Source organism: Dermacentor andersoni, chromosome 8 (genome assembly GCF_023375885.2).
Source record: "Dermacentor andersoni chromosome 8, qqDerAnde1_hic_scaffold, whole genome shotgun sequence".
Classification (NCBI taxonomy): domain Eukaryota; kingdom Metazoa; phylum Arthropoda; class Arachnida; order Ixodida; family Ixodidae; genus Dermacentor; species Dermacentor andersoni.
This window is the reverse complement of record NC_092821.1, coordinates 82,974,871-82,990,663: the sequence shown is the minus strand read 5'-3', so window position 1 is coordinate 82,990,663 and position 15,793 is coordinate 82,974,871. Positions and strand designations below refer to the sequence as shown.

At 44.4% G+C, this 15,793-nt stretch overlaps 2 long non-coding RNA genes across 2 annotated transcripts in view; one reads left to right on the top strand and one right to left on the bottom strand.

Moving 5' to 3' along the window:
- LOC140212910 (uncharacterized) overlaps positions 1–15,793 on the top strand; it is a 71,734-nt gene that overhangs the window by 29,440 nt on the left and 26,501 nt on the right. The window lies entirely within an intron of this gene.
- On the bottom strand, positions 158–15,547 carry LOC140212909 (uncharacterized). Its single transcript, XR_011889883.1, has 3 exons — positions 14,441–15,547; positions 1,678–1,815; positions 158–647 (listed from the first exon to the last, which is right to left on the bottom strand). It is a non-coding gene; the product is annotated as an uncharacterized lncRNA (long non-coding RNA).

Genomic DNA, 15,793 nt, shown 5'->3' with positions numbered 1-15,793 from the left:
AATCCGTTGTTTCAACAATTGCCCAACAATATATCAATGTTTAATCAACAGTCATTTTTGTACGGGATATATTTCCGTATAACCGCAGGAGGGGCGATACTTAAAAGAGGAAGAGTGTAAGGGAGAAAAGGAAAGGTTGGGAGAAGTTGAAGAAATGACAAAAAACAAGGATGGCTACCTTCTCACGCTAACGTATCTCAGTTTTATTGAATAAAGGTACTGTGTGTCATGTTACCACGCCCGGTCTTTGGCGTGAGTACGATTATGGCGGAGTTGTACGGTGCCCGCGTGATAATGCATAGTCAAAGACGACAGCGGCATTTTGGTAACAATCACGAACACAGAGTTCACTTACACTTAGAATTTGCAATGCTGTGCCCAGCAACAGCAACAAGATACGATGACACGACACCAAAGTAAGGTCGAATTTATCGGCCAGAAATACCTTTTCCAAGAGCAAGGCAACCAATTTTTTTTGAGCCGTCAGTGAAACGGTTCTTAATAAAGTCTAAAACAGTCGTCGCGATGTGTGCAGTCCTTGAAAAGTTGCTGACGATGTTGCAGTAGAATGAATCAAAGTCGTAATTCACGTCGTAAGGAGCTAAGCTTACGGTGAGATCCAGTGCTTGGTATTTCAATTCACAGATCTGAAGAGAAACAATGCCGTAGTGAGTGCGAAATGTTATTATATAAAATAAAAGCGAAAATATAAAAAGGCTCTTTTTCTATCAGAACATTACTATATTAATTTGGTAAAATTAAGAAGTCTAGGACGCGCGCATCTTTGGCAAAAACTCAATAAAAAGGAAATCGCCATGTTTTATAGCAACAGTGCGCGCATATGCACCGAACTGAAAGAATTGAGAGACGCGTAAACGGCTTTTAGTTCATGTTTTGAAGCGTTGAAGAAGTACTTCTTGCTTTGTGTAATATACGAGCAACGCTAATTATACAGTGAGTAGTTTTTATCACTGACGAGTACGAAGCAATGGCTGATCTCATTGGGCACACAAATTTTAATCCATGTGAAGTGACGTGACGAATATTACAGATGTAACTGCAACAACGCTTTACAGTCCTCCATATTTGAAAATTATCTTCGTTGGACCGGCCGTTTGTTGCGTTTAGGTTGTCGTGCGCCGCTATTATTCCTTCAAAAGTACCTCTAGTGTAGGGTAAAGGGGCTAAACTGTTTTTGCACTTGGAAAGAAGATTGTCCTGTCAAGCAAGGGTTTGCGCCTTTATTCAACGGTATGTCGTTATGGTTAACTTTGCATATGTTATCACGGAACGTAGTGTGCTGAATATAGTAACGATTTTTTTCATTTTATCGAGAAACCTCTGGTGATACTACGTTGAAGCGCGTCGTTCATGATCTGCAGTGCTTAGAAATCTGAAAGTTGCTAATAGCAGCATATAAGTGATCATAATTATGCTTGAATAGGTCGAAGATGTGTAATTGCGCCTCCAATGTTCGAAGCATGCTCGGAATAGTTGCCAAGGAAGCTGAGCTTCTTAAATGTCAAAACAGATTCATTTCTAATACAGTGTCGAATAGAAATTTGTCAGAGAGTATATGTATGACCTCTATGTACTACACCTATACTCCACGTGCATTTGCACGTGGCCAGAGAGCCTTTGGCTCATACTATATTCACTATTGGCAGCACGACTCACCTTTATACGAAGCGTGTATCTACTGTCGAAGTAGACGACTGTGGTCCTTTCCGGTGTTGTTACGAAAGCGTACATCGTTTTGTCAAAATTTTCGTAGAACGGCCCACTCACGTAGCCTTTCTTGGCGAGATCGCAGAACTAGGAGAAAAAAAAATGACGCAGTGCTGAAGGCACGCATACCATTAGACTCTTTGATGAAAGCTGCGTAGTCCGATGTTCATGGCGTATTACGGCTAATCAAGCTGACCACATTCTTAAAGCAGCTATTTGAATCTTTTCAGACATAAAATACAATATAATAATAATAATTTAGGTGCTCTTATAAGCATGTACCAGAAGGTCTTTTTCACTGCTCTTCGCGCGTTCTTCGCAACAACAACAGGTGCAACGACGACAGGAGATCCCATTAAGCTGCTGCGCCTCTGGTATAGACGCTGCGTGTAGGCGGCTGCCGCGAATCGTGGATGAAAAATTCTTTACTCTATCATGTGTGATGACTATTCGAGCTACAGTCGACACCGAATCGTATCACAAACTAGCGCCCAGCTCCAGCTTGTTCGTATAAACCGCTATGTGAGGAAGATTCGTATGTCGAAGGAACAATTCAGAGCGAAGCACTTATTTGCTCATTTTCGAACCGAGGTAGCTCCTGGGTATAGCTTACTATCGAAAAATTTCTGAAACAGCCGTCAGCGCATCACAACCACCTGGTACACTTGCAGCGACAATTATCCGCAGGTTGAGCACGCAACATCACTGAAGCTGTTGCGGCGAAAACTAGGCAACGAAACCGCGATGGCCAATTGCCCAGAAACACCCCCCTCCCCCCACCCCAGAAACAGACATACGAAGCAGGAACACGGCAGATTCATTTTCACGTCCTGGGGAGCCTTGCGGCTTGACAAACCACAGCTAAAAAATAGTTGTCTCTCTCTCTGGTATCAAGTTATCTTGTACAGTGAAGACCTCACCCTATCGCTTTCCACATTTTTTCCACCATTAAGCCGAACATTTTTGTTCATCCTGAAAGCCCGCTCCCAACCACCCACGCCCTGTTAACGCTCCTATTAGCTTTGAATACTCGCGCTTCTGCATTGGGCCGTTTCCTAAGACGTTAGATTGAATACTATCTTGGCATTGTTTTGCAAGACTCGAAAAGCAAGACACGGTCAATGTAGTCTGTCAAGGTGTTTCCTTAGATTATTGTTTTGCAAGGCAAACTTATATGAACATTCTTGTGCCCAAACTTTGTACCTTACTTGCTGTCGCTTCTTCTTTTGCCTTCTAATGATTTAACCGGGTCATCTAATTTAACTTCCAATTACATTGGGTGTGGTCGCCGACTTTTTTCTGGTTTTTCAGGTGCAGCTCTTTGTAAATTTTAGACGCTCGTTTTTTTTCAACCACGGAACTCACACTTTTTTGAAAACCAGTTTTGCTCAGCGCTTCGCCTCCAAAAACGCCAAGCCTATGGCTACCTGCACTTCGTTTGTGATTTTAGCATGGCCCATTGTGCCGTTGATAGCACCGACCCTCGGTAAAACGTAAGGTCTTGGGATCTGCTGTGACATTGAGCAGACTTTATTTGAGAGTGTAATAGAGAAGGTTGTCATCCAGGCAATTGTAGCACGAAGCTAGAAAGGAAACTACGACGCTTTTGAGAAACCCACTGCTTTATTCCCTAGCTTCGTGCTACAGTGGGATGGACGACAATTGCCTTTTTCTTGATTCTCGCTCCACCGTACTGGCCTCTGCAGAACTCGTTTGCCTTTGCAAACGGCGAAGAGCCAGCACGTCCCCATGGTCGGCGTCTCTGCTGAAGTTAACGCGATCTGGCTCGTGGTCTCGGCCATACTTGAAGTATTCCTAAACTGCGGATATGCCTGTGGTGCTACTATTCATCCTAGATCGTGACGCCAAGTGAGTCTGACCGGAAGAAATATTTTTCCTCAGCTGACTAAACAGTATTGGGTCTGCTCAGCTCTTCACAGGCATCTGCGATGAACTGTCAACGTCGTTTAGTTTATCGCCTATAACAGCGTCGCAGTACTGATCAAGTTTCTACACCGATAAGGTAATGAATAGATTCTCTAAGCTTTCCGGGGGTGCTGTACTGCCGACAAAATGCGCCAGGTATATTACGCTTCAAGATATGGACGTTGTGTACATAATAAAATCCATAAAACAAATGTCACCTGCCAGATACACACCCGTCTTTTTTTTTACATTTCCGACACAGATACATACCTGCATTTGTGTGGCCACAAAATCTTGCGGCCAGACCAGTACCTATCCCTAAGATCAATAACAAACAATGATAAATAGACATTTTTGTTTTTTGTTTAATCGTTTGCTTTTTATTTATTTCTGTTTTTATGCCATCACCCTGATGCTTGGTGGCATAGCCACATGTCGGGTTTACATAATCTGTGACCTTCCTAATAAACTTTCAGTTGCAAGTAACGCCGTGTCCTGTCTTTTCTTGTGCCTTAGGTTGCGTCGCAGTAGTTCGCGCTCTGAATTTGGCCATGCTTCCATACCAACTCGCCCATTTTTTTTTTCACTTTTGACTTATCCCTACCCCGTAGACTATTTCTACTAAAATCCGTACTAATACCTTAATACCTGTAATCAGTGCAAGCAAAAACCGGATCAGTTCAATATTATGTGGCCATCCACATTACGAGACCACACGAATCACCATATAAGTAATAGTTAGCAGTGGAAGGCCGTGTTGCACTGCCCCCACCCTGACCAGCAAGTGAAGCTAATCAAGAGAGCTGAAGAAGTTCTCAGGGTCCAGGGTCTCGCGGCCGCGCCAACTCAAGGTCAATATTGGTTTCGAATGAAGTATTTACTCACTCACACACTGTGACGGCGAAGTTCTGTGACTCCGAAATACCATCGCTGGACCGAAATGTATAGGCTGGCGCAAACCTTTTAAGAACGGTTTCGAGTGTTATACTATTTCGAACAATGTTGCCATGAGACCTTCCTTGGGAAATATGGGACAACAACGGAGTGAAGCTTAATGATTCTGGTACCTGACTCTAGGGATGAATGAGGGCAGACTCTGCCCATACCATGCTGTTTGCATAACGCCTGTCACGTAATTTTACGTCCGTGCGGTGATAATTATACGCAGCTACTATTTTCTACTGAAGTACATATGAGTGATGCCTCTATGGGACATATTGCATCATGACAGTGTATGTAAATCTCCTAAATCTTACTTTTAGGAGCTTCATGATATTTTACCTCATATTGAAAAGGTCTGCAAGAGTTTTTGCGCTACGCTAAAATATGCAACAAACCTATTGCAATACAGGAGCACTTGAGCTTAATATAGCAATCGCGGTAGAGTAAAAAGCAATTATTTCTTTACCGTTAAGTCCGAGAAAATATTTGATTGGATGTTCGTGCTAATAAGATAGCGGGGTATTGCAGAAAAGAAAGTACTCTGCATGAAAATTTGTCATCACAATAAAAACTGGCAGTTTCACATGAAGAACTGTGAATTGACTGCGGTAACAAATTATGATATTTCCATTAATGTCACCGAAAATGAGTTGGAACTATGTCCGGTTGTGACAGGATCGCTCACTGACTAACTCACCATTGCGATTTTTTGAACTCCTTGCTTTATCCTCTCAGAGAAAAGATACCAGACTGACCTTCTCCGCCTGAATGAACTGAACCAATGTTTATTGCGATGTCAACTGCGTGAGCATACGACACGCAATACGCGCCATATTGGCGCCGCCACCATCGTGCTTTCTCGTTATTGACAGCGCGTGCGCAACCAGCTCGTGAATGGTTAGAAAGCGCCGAGGGATGCAAAGCGCACTTGGCTGCAAAGAAAAAAAAATATAAGATTGCAGGAAGTACCACCTAGCGAGGTTTTCTCGCCTCCGTAGCAACAGCTCAATGTTCTTGTTTCCGCAACAAGCAAGAACTTTGCGCACACAGCCAACGTCTGTGCTTACGAGCGGCGTGAATACCACTGCCTACTACGATTACAGTGGTGGTATAACGGGAAGTATTCAGAGCTCTTTCTATTTCAAGTCTTTATTTGGCCCTCCACGATTTGTGAAAACATTGTTGGCCCACCTCCATGTAGCCTATCAGTCATGCAAGGCCTGAGAAACACGATGATTCCCCATTTGAAATGAGGTCTAGATTGTAATTATGCATCAGTGGACAAAACAAAAGTAAAGTAGTTATTTCCGATTCGGCGCCTTCTTTGCCGTTAGCCCTCTGCACTGACGATATCCTTGCCGATGGCGCTTACTTCACCAGTCTGTCACGCGACCTCACAAAACCGCGAGAACTCACCGCCTGAAAGTGACGTGTACGCGTTAAAGATGCATTAATACGCCGAACAAAACAGATCTTTTTTTAATAGTGTAAGAATGACCACCTGTATTTTAACCCCCCTATGCGCCGAGTTAGGCGAAACTCGGGATCTTCACGAGCTCTGGAGACACCCCAAGATGAAAGCACAAATGGTACCGAGACACAGTGTATCTTTCCACAAGCCTCCAGTTTCATTGGTTTATCTAGATTCACTATGGGTGGCTACCATTCCTTGGGCGTTGCCTTCTGGGCGGTCGACAAACTGGGGCTCACGTGATCATACCGTCGGTGCATGGTCGCGCCTTCGTTCACTTGTTTGTCGTTCCACTGATTGCATTACACGCACAAGCGAGTTATAAAACAAATGCATTTAGCACAATATTATTAGTTAGTTTAACGTGGTTTAAAAGCATTTTAAAGCTTACAAGATGTAGACTGAATGTGTATTCGACTAATTTGTTATTTAGTACGCTTTGCATTATACCACGAGGGAACGCTGTGGTGGCGTCATCACATACATTCATCGGGCGAACATGGCGGCTAAACATCGAAGAGGCCCAGTTTAAACAAACTCGTACAACGAGCTTGCAGTGCGCGACGTAGTGATCAGGCTCGACGATGACCACTATTTCTTGGATAGTTCTGTTCCTCCGTGAGCAATATTTCCGTGCACCCTGAAAGACTGCCAATAGCTTCGGCGATTTTACAGATCGCAACGCTGTTCACGGCAGAATCCTGAACAAACAACTTATCCGGTGCTGCTTCTGTGAGTGCGATGAGTTCCTCCCCTCTGCGTGACTGCGAGCGTCACGAATATTGCATAGCGTGTGCTAAAGGAAGACAGCCGATATAGCTACGATGCGACAAGGAGGTGGTGCCGATGATGGATCTCGCAACCAACACAGTGAAGGAGACATCGACAAACTGCAGATAAGTATATTTCTACTGTTTCATATTTAGCATAATAATAGTGCATGGATTAAGTTACTTTCGTAGTAACGAACCGAATGTCCAGCAGTTTAAAAAAGGCATAGAGAACCAATGAGTGTTCGTGCTTTTACATGTACGTGGGCCCGCGAAAATATGGAAAAGATAAAGGTAACCATCACTAACATGGCGAGATAACAGAAATTCATCAGTGACATTCAGCCCGCAGAATCTATGGAAGAGTATCTTTATCCAGGTGAAATATCAATAGCAGGTACTGATGTAAAGCAGAAAACTCATACAGAAATTTCATGGTTTGAACGGCACGAGGGAGGCATTCCCGAATCGTGATCGCCACGTTACCGATATCCTTGAAAAATGTTTAGAATCATTTCATTCTACTGGTTATGCAATATGGCAAATAAACCTGGAGGTTAACAAAGAAACTTGAGAAGTCGAGGATTGCGCAGAAAGCGAAGTAAAAAAAAATTGTTGTACATAGCATTAAGGCAGGAAGACAGTGCGCGTAGTAAACCGTGGCAACTGATATGCTAGGTGAGATTAAGGAAAAAAAATGGAATCGGCAGGCAGGTCATGCACGTCTTCAATCACTTGTTGCCAATTTATAACAGGTTATTACATAAGCGGGACAGAATGGATGTCAAGAACTGCAGCCGAGGATGGTAGAAAATTGCGCAATGGGACAAAAATATGATGCTTGTAGGCATAGGATGCAATCAGCTCGCATAAGACGGGATTGTAGGGAGCGGCATTGGTTTTGCAGTGAACAAAAATAGGTTTGTGGTGCTGACAGTAGAGACTCGTGAAGGTGCGAGGACACCTCAGCTGTTGGCACACTAATAAACATTACAATTGGCTCTTAAAAAAACAACCCGTTATGAAAAATAAAGCAACGTTGTCCCGACAAATTCTTTTGTTATGCCCAAACTAAAATCTTCCACAGTTAAGGGCATTTAGTACCAATAGTGCAATTAGCATTGTTATTTGTAAATAATGGTTTATATGCGGTTGATTCATTCCAACAATCCACTTTTTTTGCAGCAAGACATTCTGCTGCTGGAGGCACTCAACCGCCTGGTGGCAGTAGGCGAGCGCCAGGCACGTGCTTTTGAGAGTGTGGCAAGGTCCAGAGGGCTGCTCTCACTGTGCACTCACTGCTTTCCAGTCGAGCCCCCAGAACACACCTTATATAGGAGCTTTCAGTTTATTATTTTGTTTATTATTCAAGAGCATGAATAAAATTATTGCAGTAAACATTGTGCTGTGCATATTGGTACACTTGTAACATGCACTTGATGTCTCTTCAAAATGGGCAAAAACGTAAGACAACCTGTGCCACTCTTGGACCGAGTAAATGAAAAAGACACTAATGCAGCATATACGCAATTGTGCTGTTTGTTCTTTCTATGTGCAAGAATACAGTGGGTGTTGATTAGCCACAAGATGAATGTTGTGTGTATTTCACAATGAAAAGACAGGAAACGGCATGAGCTTAATAATGCTATCACGTATAGACTGTGCATATGAATGCAACACTCCCCAATTTAAACGTGCCATTACATGCATGTTCGATACCACATATTCTTTAACAATGTCATATATTTGCATGTACTAATTTTCACGCAGCTTAAGCCCATGCATAGCTCACTTGTGATGTATCCATGTCGTGGGCCAAATAATTGTACACTTTGTCCTTTTGTGTTGTATGAAAAGCAGCATCCTCTAGTCAGGTACAACTTCACAAGACAGGAGAGGCCCCGCCCAGATGACCAAAGCGCAGCTGCCCATTGCCTCCACGTCTAAAGAAATAGTCCCTCTCCAATGAGCGGGTATTAGTGCGTCCAGCGGCACGACGTCAGTGTAGAGTGTGTGCCCAGTGGTGCAGGCTTGTGTTCACCTGCCATTGAAGTGCAGATTCTGCGGCCACCTAAAGTTGTATCCGACTATAGAATCACGTAATGCGTTGCACTGGTTGCATAGACTTATCAACTTGATAGCACACAATGATCAGGAACAGAAATCTATAAAGGTACCCAAGCAAAGCTGGCTGGCCGCACTTCCATTATGAGGGGCTGTAAACAGTTCGCACCATATATTCCCATGATATCCTTGAAAAAGAGGTGGTGTTTGGCACTTTAGAATCAAAAACAGATTGCAGTGAATGTTGTGTACCACGTTAAAACAAACTGAGCTTGGTTATCTGCACAGCATGTAATTAAAGCTTGTGCTTCACATAGGAAACAAAGTGCTGTGTCCAGTACAACTGTCGAGTTTGCTGTGGCACCTATTATGTCATTAGTGTCAACATACAAATTTTCAGAGGCCATTCATTTCACCATTATTTTTGTATGATGGTTCTTTCAATCAGTGCTTGTATTACATGAGCAGGTGGATTTGAAAGCAAAGCTTTGTTTGCAAACCTTCAGACTTCCATAATTGTGTGGCAAGGCACTGGCATGGTGTCGAATAGCTCACACTTCCTCGGTCCTGCACCAAAGAGGCCGAATGCTCTATTTGAAGTTGGACCGCGCAACAATTCGACGGCACACAAAGAAGAGTAACACACACAGCAGAGCGTTCTGCTGTGTGTATTTCTCTTCTTTGTGTCCCGTCGAATTGTGGTGCAATTCAGCTTCAAGCTTCTGTACCGATACGAGTCTTCAACCTCTCCAATGATCTAGTTATTAAGCCACAATGGCGCACATCTTTGAAATGTCCCAACACGAATTAGCTCTCCAACAAATCACCACAAGCATAAAATTTTGCTGCGCAGGTGTATGCATGTGCCATATTCTGTACCACTCAACTCGCAGGAATCAAAAGGGCAAGCATTAACCAGCCTTACTGCTGCCGTTACCATCATCATCATGACACCAATAGAAAGACAGTGCTGCGTTTCAGTAAAGGGAGTGCTGGAGGGAAAGGTGTGACAGCGAGGCTTGAAGCTTACAACAAAAATAGCATTTACAAGACATGTTCAATGCCAAAATATGCTGCATATTGCTCATCCTACTTTCGCATTGCGGCAAGCTGTTACACGTTTGAGCATGCCACAGTTTGTGTAATCATTGCTCTAAAGCTGTACAAAAGGTCCATTCGCTCTGCAATCTTTATTTTTATCATGGCGGGTTAAAGACCCACTTTTCATTGGCATCTGCAGCACATTTCTCCCGATATGTAATTTTGCCTTGGTGGTTCACGACATCTTCACGCACACCGAGTTCTGCAGAGCAATGCTACTGCTGAAGAATTAGAGCCCTATTATGAGACAAAAATATACGATTTGTCCATACAGAATAACGCTGCCCCCACCCCCCCCCCTAAAAAATACACTGAACCACTGGCACATGCACCAACAGTGAACACAGCAAACACTCTGAAGTTTATTTCTTCATGCAAGCCAGCACACTCAGTTTCTCAATGCATTTTCATTTCGCCATAAATGCATAGGCACTACCGGCTTGGTGCAACATCCGCATCTCGCACTGCAACGAATTTTGCAATGCCTTGCTGTTTCATAGTGCGGCGGATAGATGACGCATGACCATATTTCAGCATTAGCATACTAACTTGTAGTAAGTACTAAGTAATCTCATAAAAAAACAAGTTCTTTATGAGATGAGCATTCGCAGGGTACTTCACACAATTTGTGATATCCATTTATCTATTCGTACTTCATTAACCTCTTTCCCCAAAAAGTGAGCCATTTGGAAGGCACCCTGATAGATAAGTAGAACAATCTGTAAAAATTCAGCAACCAGCGAAAAAGTCATTATCATAGGCTGTCGCATGTGTGATGTCGGTAACACAAAATTTAAGTCGGCTACACAGAAGTGACAAATTTGGCAATATGGTGCGTCCAGATATTGCTTCAATGCTAATCACAGTAACGCTGACTTTGAACGCACCTTAATTCATACGTACGTTCCGTCGACACACCCGATTACGTTTGTAATGTTGCCGCGAAGTAAGAAGCGTTCTTGTATAAATTCCCGCTCAGCCGCAGTCTTCGGGATAGCCAGCCACCGCTTCCGCACTGCCGCATCAATAAGCGCATCAGACATCTCTACCACAGAGGCTCACAGTAGTTTGATGACGTCCAATGTAACGTTTGGCGCCGACGCTTCCCTGAAAACTCCCAGTCCCGTAGAAACTGAGGGCGCAGAGGACTTGCTCTTCGACGGTGAGCGAATGAAGCCCGCCACGCTGTCTCCATATACGAGAGTCTTCGCCTAGCTCGTCACACAGCCAGAGCACTGATGTCTTCGACAGGCGAAAATGACGCTGAAACTCCACGGCGGTCATGTACGTGAACGGGTCCAGACGGTCATACTGACGCTTGCTGCCGCTGGTTGAAATAACATAGGCTGCTGCTGCCGCCACCACGTTCCCGAGTTGAACTCGGAAGGGGTTTTGCAATGCACGAGTTTAGCACGAGTTCGCCTGTCAATCAAAGCCATAGGTCACGCCCCGCGCGAGGCATGTAACTCTTGTGTGCGCACCCACCACGGTTGGGCCACGCCCCTTATCTTTCGGCAACAGCGACACGGTGCCGAGCTGACAGGCATCAACAATATTCACCACCGACATAAAACACGCGCAACGCACTGTCATCGGTGTTGTACTGTGCACTACTATCAAAAACAAAGCGTTGACTGTCGCTGGCTTATGCATATATCTTCTCGGTCTGAGATGGCCCCACAGCACGGTTTCATTGCCTGCATTGTGGCGACGTAGCGCACAGTAAATAATTATCGGCACGTCACTGTAGCTGCTTGCAAGGCGTCGATGCACCGAGGGTGACGACGATGCTGAGGAGTGCGTATCGCAGCAGTTGTTTCAGATGGCTGCTCTGTCATCGGTGATGCATCGGAGCCACAACGTCGTAAACACGATCAGCGTCCGAGGATCGCTCGCTCTTCTAGACCCAGTGCAATGGCATTTCTTCATCACAAGCACTGCGCACTCAACAGTTCCAACACCTTCCTCAGTTCGAAGCCTCATTTCATAACCGCACACAAGAGCCCTCACCTGCCAAAATGCGATTGCTGCGGTGTCGTTACGATATCCTTCTGCGATCGCTGCTGGCTCCAGCATAAGTAATCCGCAAGCACCTTGGTGCGCACAAAACACTGAAATACTGCGTACATGCGCTCAGAGGCACTTTCACTGGGCAAGCGATGAGAAGCGATGAATTGTGTCGCTGGGAAGCACGCACTTCTTCGCAATGCATCGCCGAGGCTTCGCTCACAAAGATAAACTGGTACATTTTCACTGAACTGCGTCACAACGGGCACTACGGACCGCCATTTTGCAGCGACAGCGGTTGTTCCCGTATTTATGACTACTGTGTCGTTTTTAGTTGGTAAAGCAGGGCCCTTAAAGTGCCTTCGATGAAGAGCCGTACCGCGGCGCTGCGTTTCTATTCCCCTAATAGAGAAAGAGTGGTGATCACTGACATTACTGAGAATAGTACTGTAGCGCCCCTAGGTGACTTCTCACCATATGAACTGCCTCGGGCGTGCGACCCGCTTCAATATATCCGCTTCTAAGCTTTCGCCTCACTGTCGCCACTCGCGGCAAGAAGTGCAAAATTTAATAATTACCTCGATCTCCATTTGTCATCAGAAATTTCTAGCATTCAAAACGAAAAACAGACACTTAAAGAAATAAAAATGTTCGTTATTTTATTTGTTGCATTTTAACGTATTCGTTTGAGCGAAAGCGTAAGTGCAAGAATGCGCCGCATGTACGCTGTTCGCATTCGATGGAGGATAGAAAGATAGTGCCCGAAAGAGGAGGCACGCCCTTAACGCGCCCGCAGAAGGCGTGGCAAGCGGCTCACGGCAAGTGTGCAGACAGACAGCGGGACAGTCACGGTATTGCTAAGTTGCGATAATCCGTTGATAACAATACGCGGCGCTGGCGCGTTTCGTTGTGCAGCCGTCTGCGCTTGAAACGTGGAAGCAGCGTTCAGCGCAGGGTGCGCTCATGTTGTCATACGCGGCTTTTTGTCTACGTATTTTTTTGCCTGCAGCCTTTGCGCGTCCCGCGCTATCTCCGTTCACTGACTGCCGTCGAGCAAACTCGGGTAAAACTCGGGTGAACGAGAAACTCGGCGCATCCTGCATAGCACCCCTGGTTTCTAAAAGAATAGAAGGCGGTTGGGCACCGATTGCTTTGGCACGGACTGCTAGGAGCTGCCGGAGGGCATATTTGCGTGTAGTAAACTTTGTCGCGTTGCATATAACGTAGCAGAGCTCTTTGGGAAAGTATACAACCACGCACTGACCAACTGTCGTCCGATTAACATTCGTTTTAGTTCCATTTTTAAGCTTCCATCACGGAGGCGCGATTCTTGACCAGGAACCACAAACTAAGTACGGGAGAGCGGACCAATCGAAGACGAGGGCGCCGCCTTCCTCATCCGGTAATCTACTTTCACTTCGCTGCTTCGGCCCTACCAAAAACGAGTGCACTTGAGCGTGCTCCTCGCCTCTACGACGGCCACTTAGATAATTAACATCGCTGAAAGTAGGCAATCCTAAGCTCTGTGAAAGGCAACTGGATGTGAGCTCCCATGAACGTCGATATCATTTGACTGAACACGTAAAACAATGCTGCTGGTTACTGCCCGTTGCTTCCTTCGGTGGCGACCTAAACTTTAAGCCAGGAGATAGGAATAAAACATATTGGAACAGTTTTACGTTACACGGCGCCAGGCTTGAACTAAACGAGCGTAACTGTCAAGCTAAATCTACCTGATCATTTGATCAACAGTGGCAAACTCTGAAGGTTTCTCCGTAATCCTCATCTTGTCGTCCGTAGAGGCGCAACGGCCAGTAACGCCATTGGCTGCGTTCTTCACTTCGCCAATGTTGTGACACGCCTGGTGACAGCAGCGTGCCAGTGCTACTGTGCACTACTGGTTGTCTTGCCATCGTCGTGCCATGTTGACTACGCGTACAACTACGACACCGTATAAAAAGCTGATGTGTAATACTGAGCACTGCAATTGCTATCAGTGCAGCTTTGATACATTTATACCATTCTGGTGAATTCATGCATACGTAGCGTCGTATTGCATTCGCGCTAGCTGATTACACACACACACACACACACCCACACACACACACACACACACACACACACACACATATATATATATATATATATATATATATATATATATATATATATATATATATATATATATACATATATATATATATACATATATATGTTCTCAGGCCGAGAAATGGAGTATTTCGTTAACATACTGGACTGATGAAAGCTAGGCGCAGCGGCCCGCTATAAGCAGCTGTGGGTATATATATATATATATATATATATATATATATATACTTTTTGTGAAGATTCACGAAACGAATACAAAAACACCTAAATAACCGCTTTGCTGCGGAAGAATAGCGACGATCGGTGTGGCCGTGCAACATACCTGAAGGGGATCCACGTCTTGCGAAAAATTTCCGGGAACGCAATGCGAGAACATCGTTTCGTTAATGGGCTTTTTTACTTCAGGCTGATACATCCGGGCTTTCAGTGTAAAAGAAATTGCAAGGGGACTTTGGATGTCTTGATCCTGACGAAGACACTTTGCAAGGACCACCGCATCTACCTGACGAAAAGATCAACAGATGGTACACACACACACACACACACATATATATATATACATATATATATTCTCAGGCAGAGTAATGGAGTATTTCTTTAACATATTGGACAGAAGAAAGCTAGGCGCAGCGGGCTGATAAAAACAGCTGACTCAGCGAACAGCAGTTCCTAGGTTTCTTCTGAACCTCACTATGTGTAAAGTTTGATCGATGTACGGTTCTTTGCTGCCAAAGACAGAGCGATCAAAATGGCGGAATTTAGCGCTAGATTTTTTTTTTTGCACCAGGCTCATCGCAAAGCAACACTGAACATTTGGTTGCCTAATGTTTTCGACACCATGGTTTTAAATATCAATTACTGGTCGCGATGATTGAGTGACTGTTTGAATATGGATATATTTGTGGCGAGCGCATTAGCTTTCTTGTAAGCCATGTGTATTTGTAATGTTCAATGTATTTTACTTTGGTTATGAACGACAACAAAACCTTGACAAAATAAGTTTGCAGTGTGTTCTACTTACAGTGCAAAAAAGCGAAGGCTGAGTCTTTCGCTGTACTAAACTCCAGCCTAAATGTTTTTGCCCCGTTGGAGAAGCTGTAGATCTCAGAGCCAGTAGTAAATGCGAAAGACCCTCGATATGCGCTCAGTTATGTGCTCCGCTTCGTATGCTCTCCCGCAATGTCATTCGCGGTATCGAATGCGCATGTACAAAGGTCATGTAACGTATCGCGAATTCTAAATTTTTCAACCGCCAATATTCAGACAGGTGTGTCCGGAATTGTATTCCGGCGCGCAAGGATATTATGTGCGTACGCCTCATATCTTCAGCAGTGCTGCAAACAACTTTTGAAATTGAGTACAATATCATTGTTTCGCTACATTTTCTTGCTAGAGAACAGATAAGGGTTTAGTGATACAACAAAGCGTAATTCCCTGACTCGTCTTGAAGCCAGGCAGGCCTATAAGAATTTGCCAATTTCTCACTTTGCTGGCTCGCCAAATGCTATTTGCTGCAAAATGAAGAACTGCGGCGTAAATGGCTTTTAGTGCGCTTTCAAAAGCTGAAAACTACTTTTGCGATCTATCACCTATCAACGCAAAATATTGTTTTAATTTTTTTAAATACATTGCATACGGGCACAAATAAAGTATTTTTACACTGCTTGGTAAATTT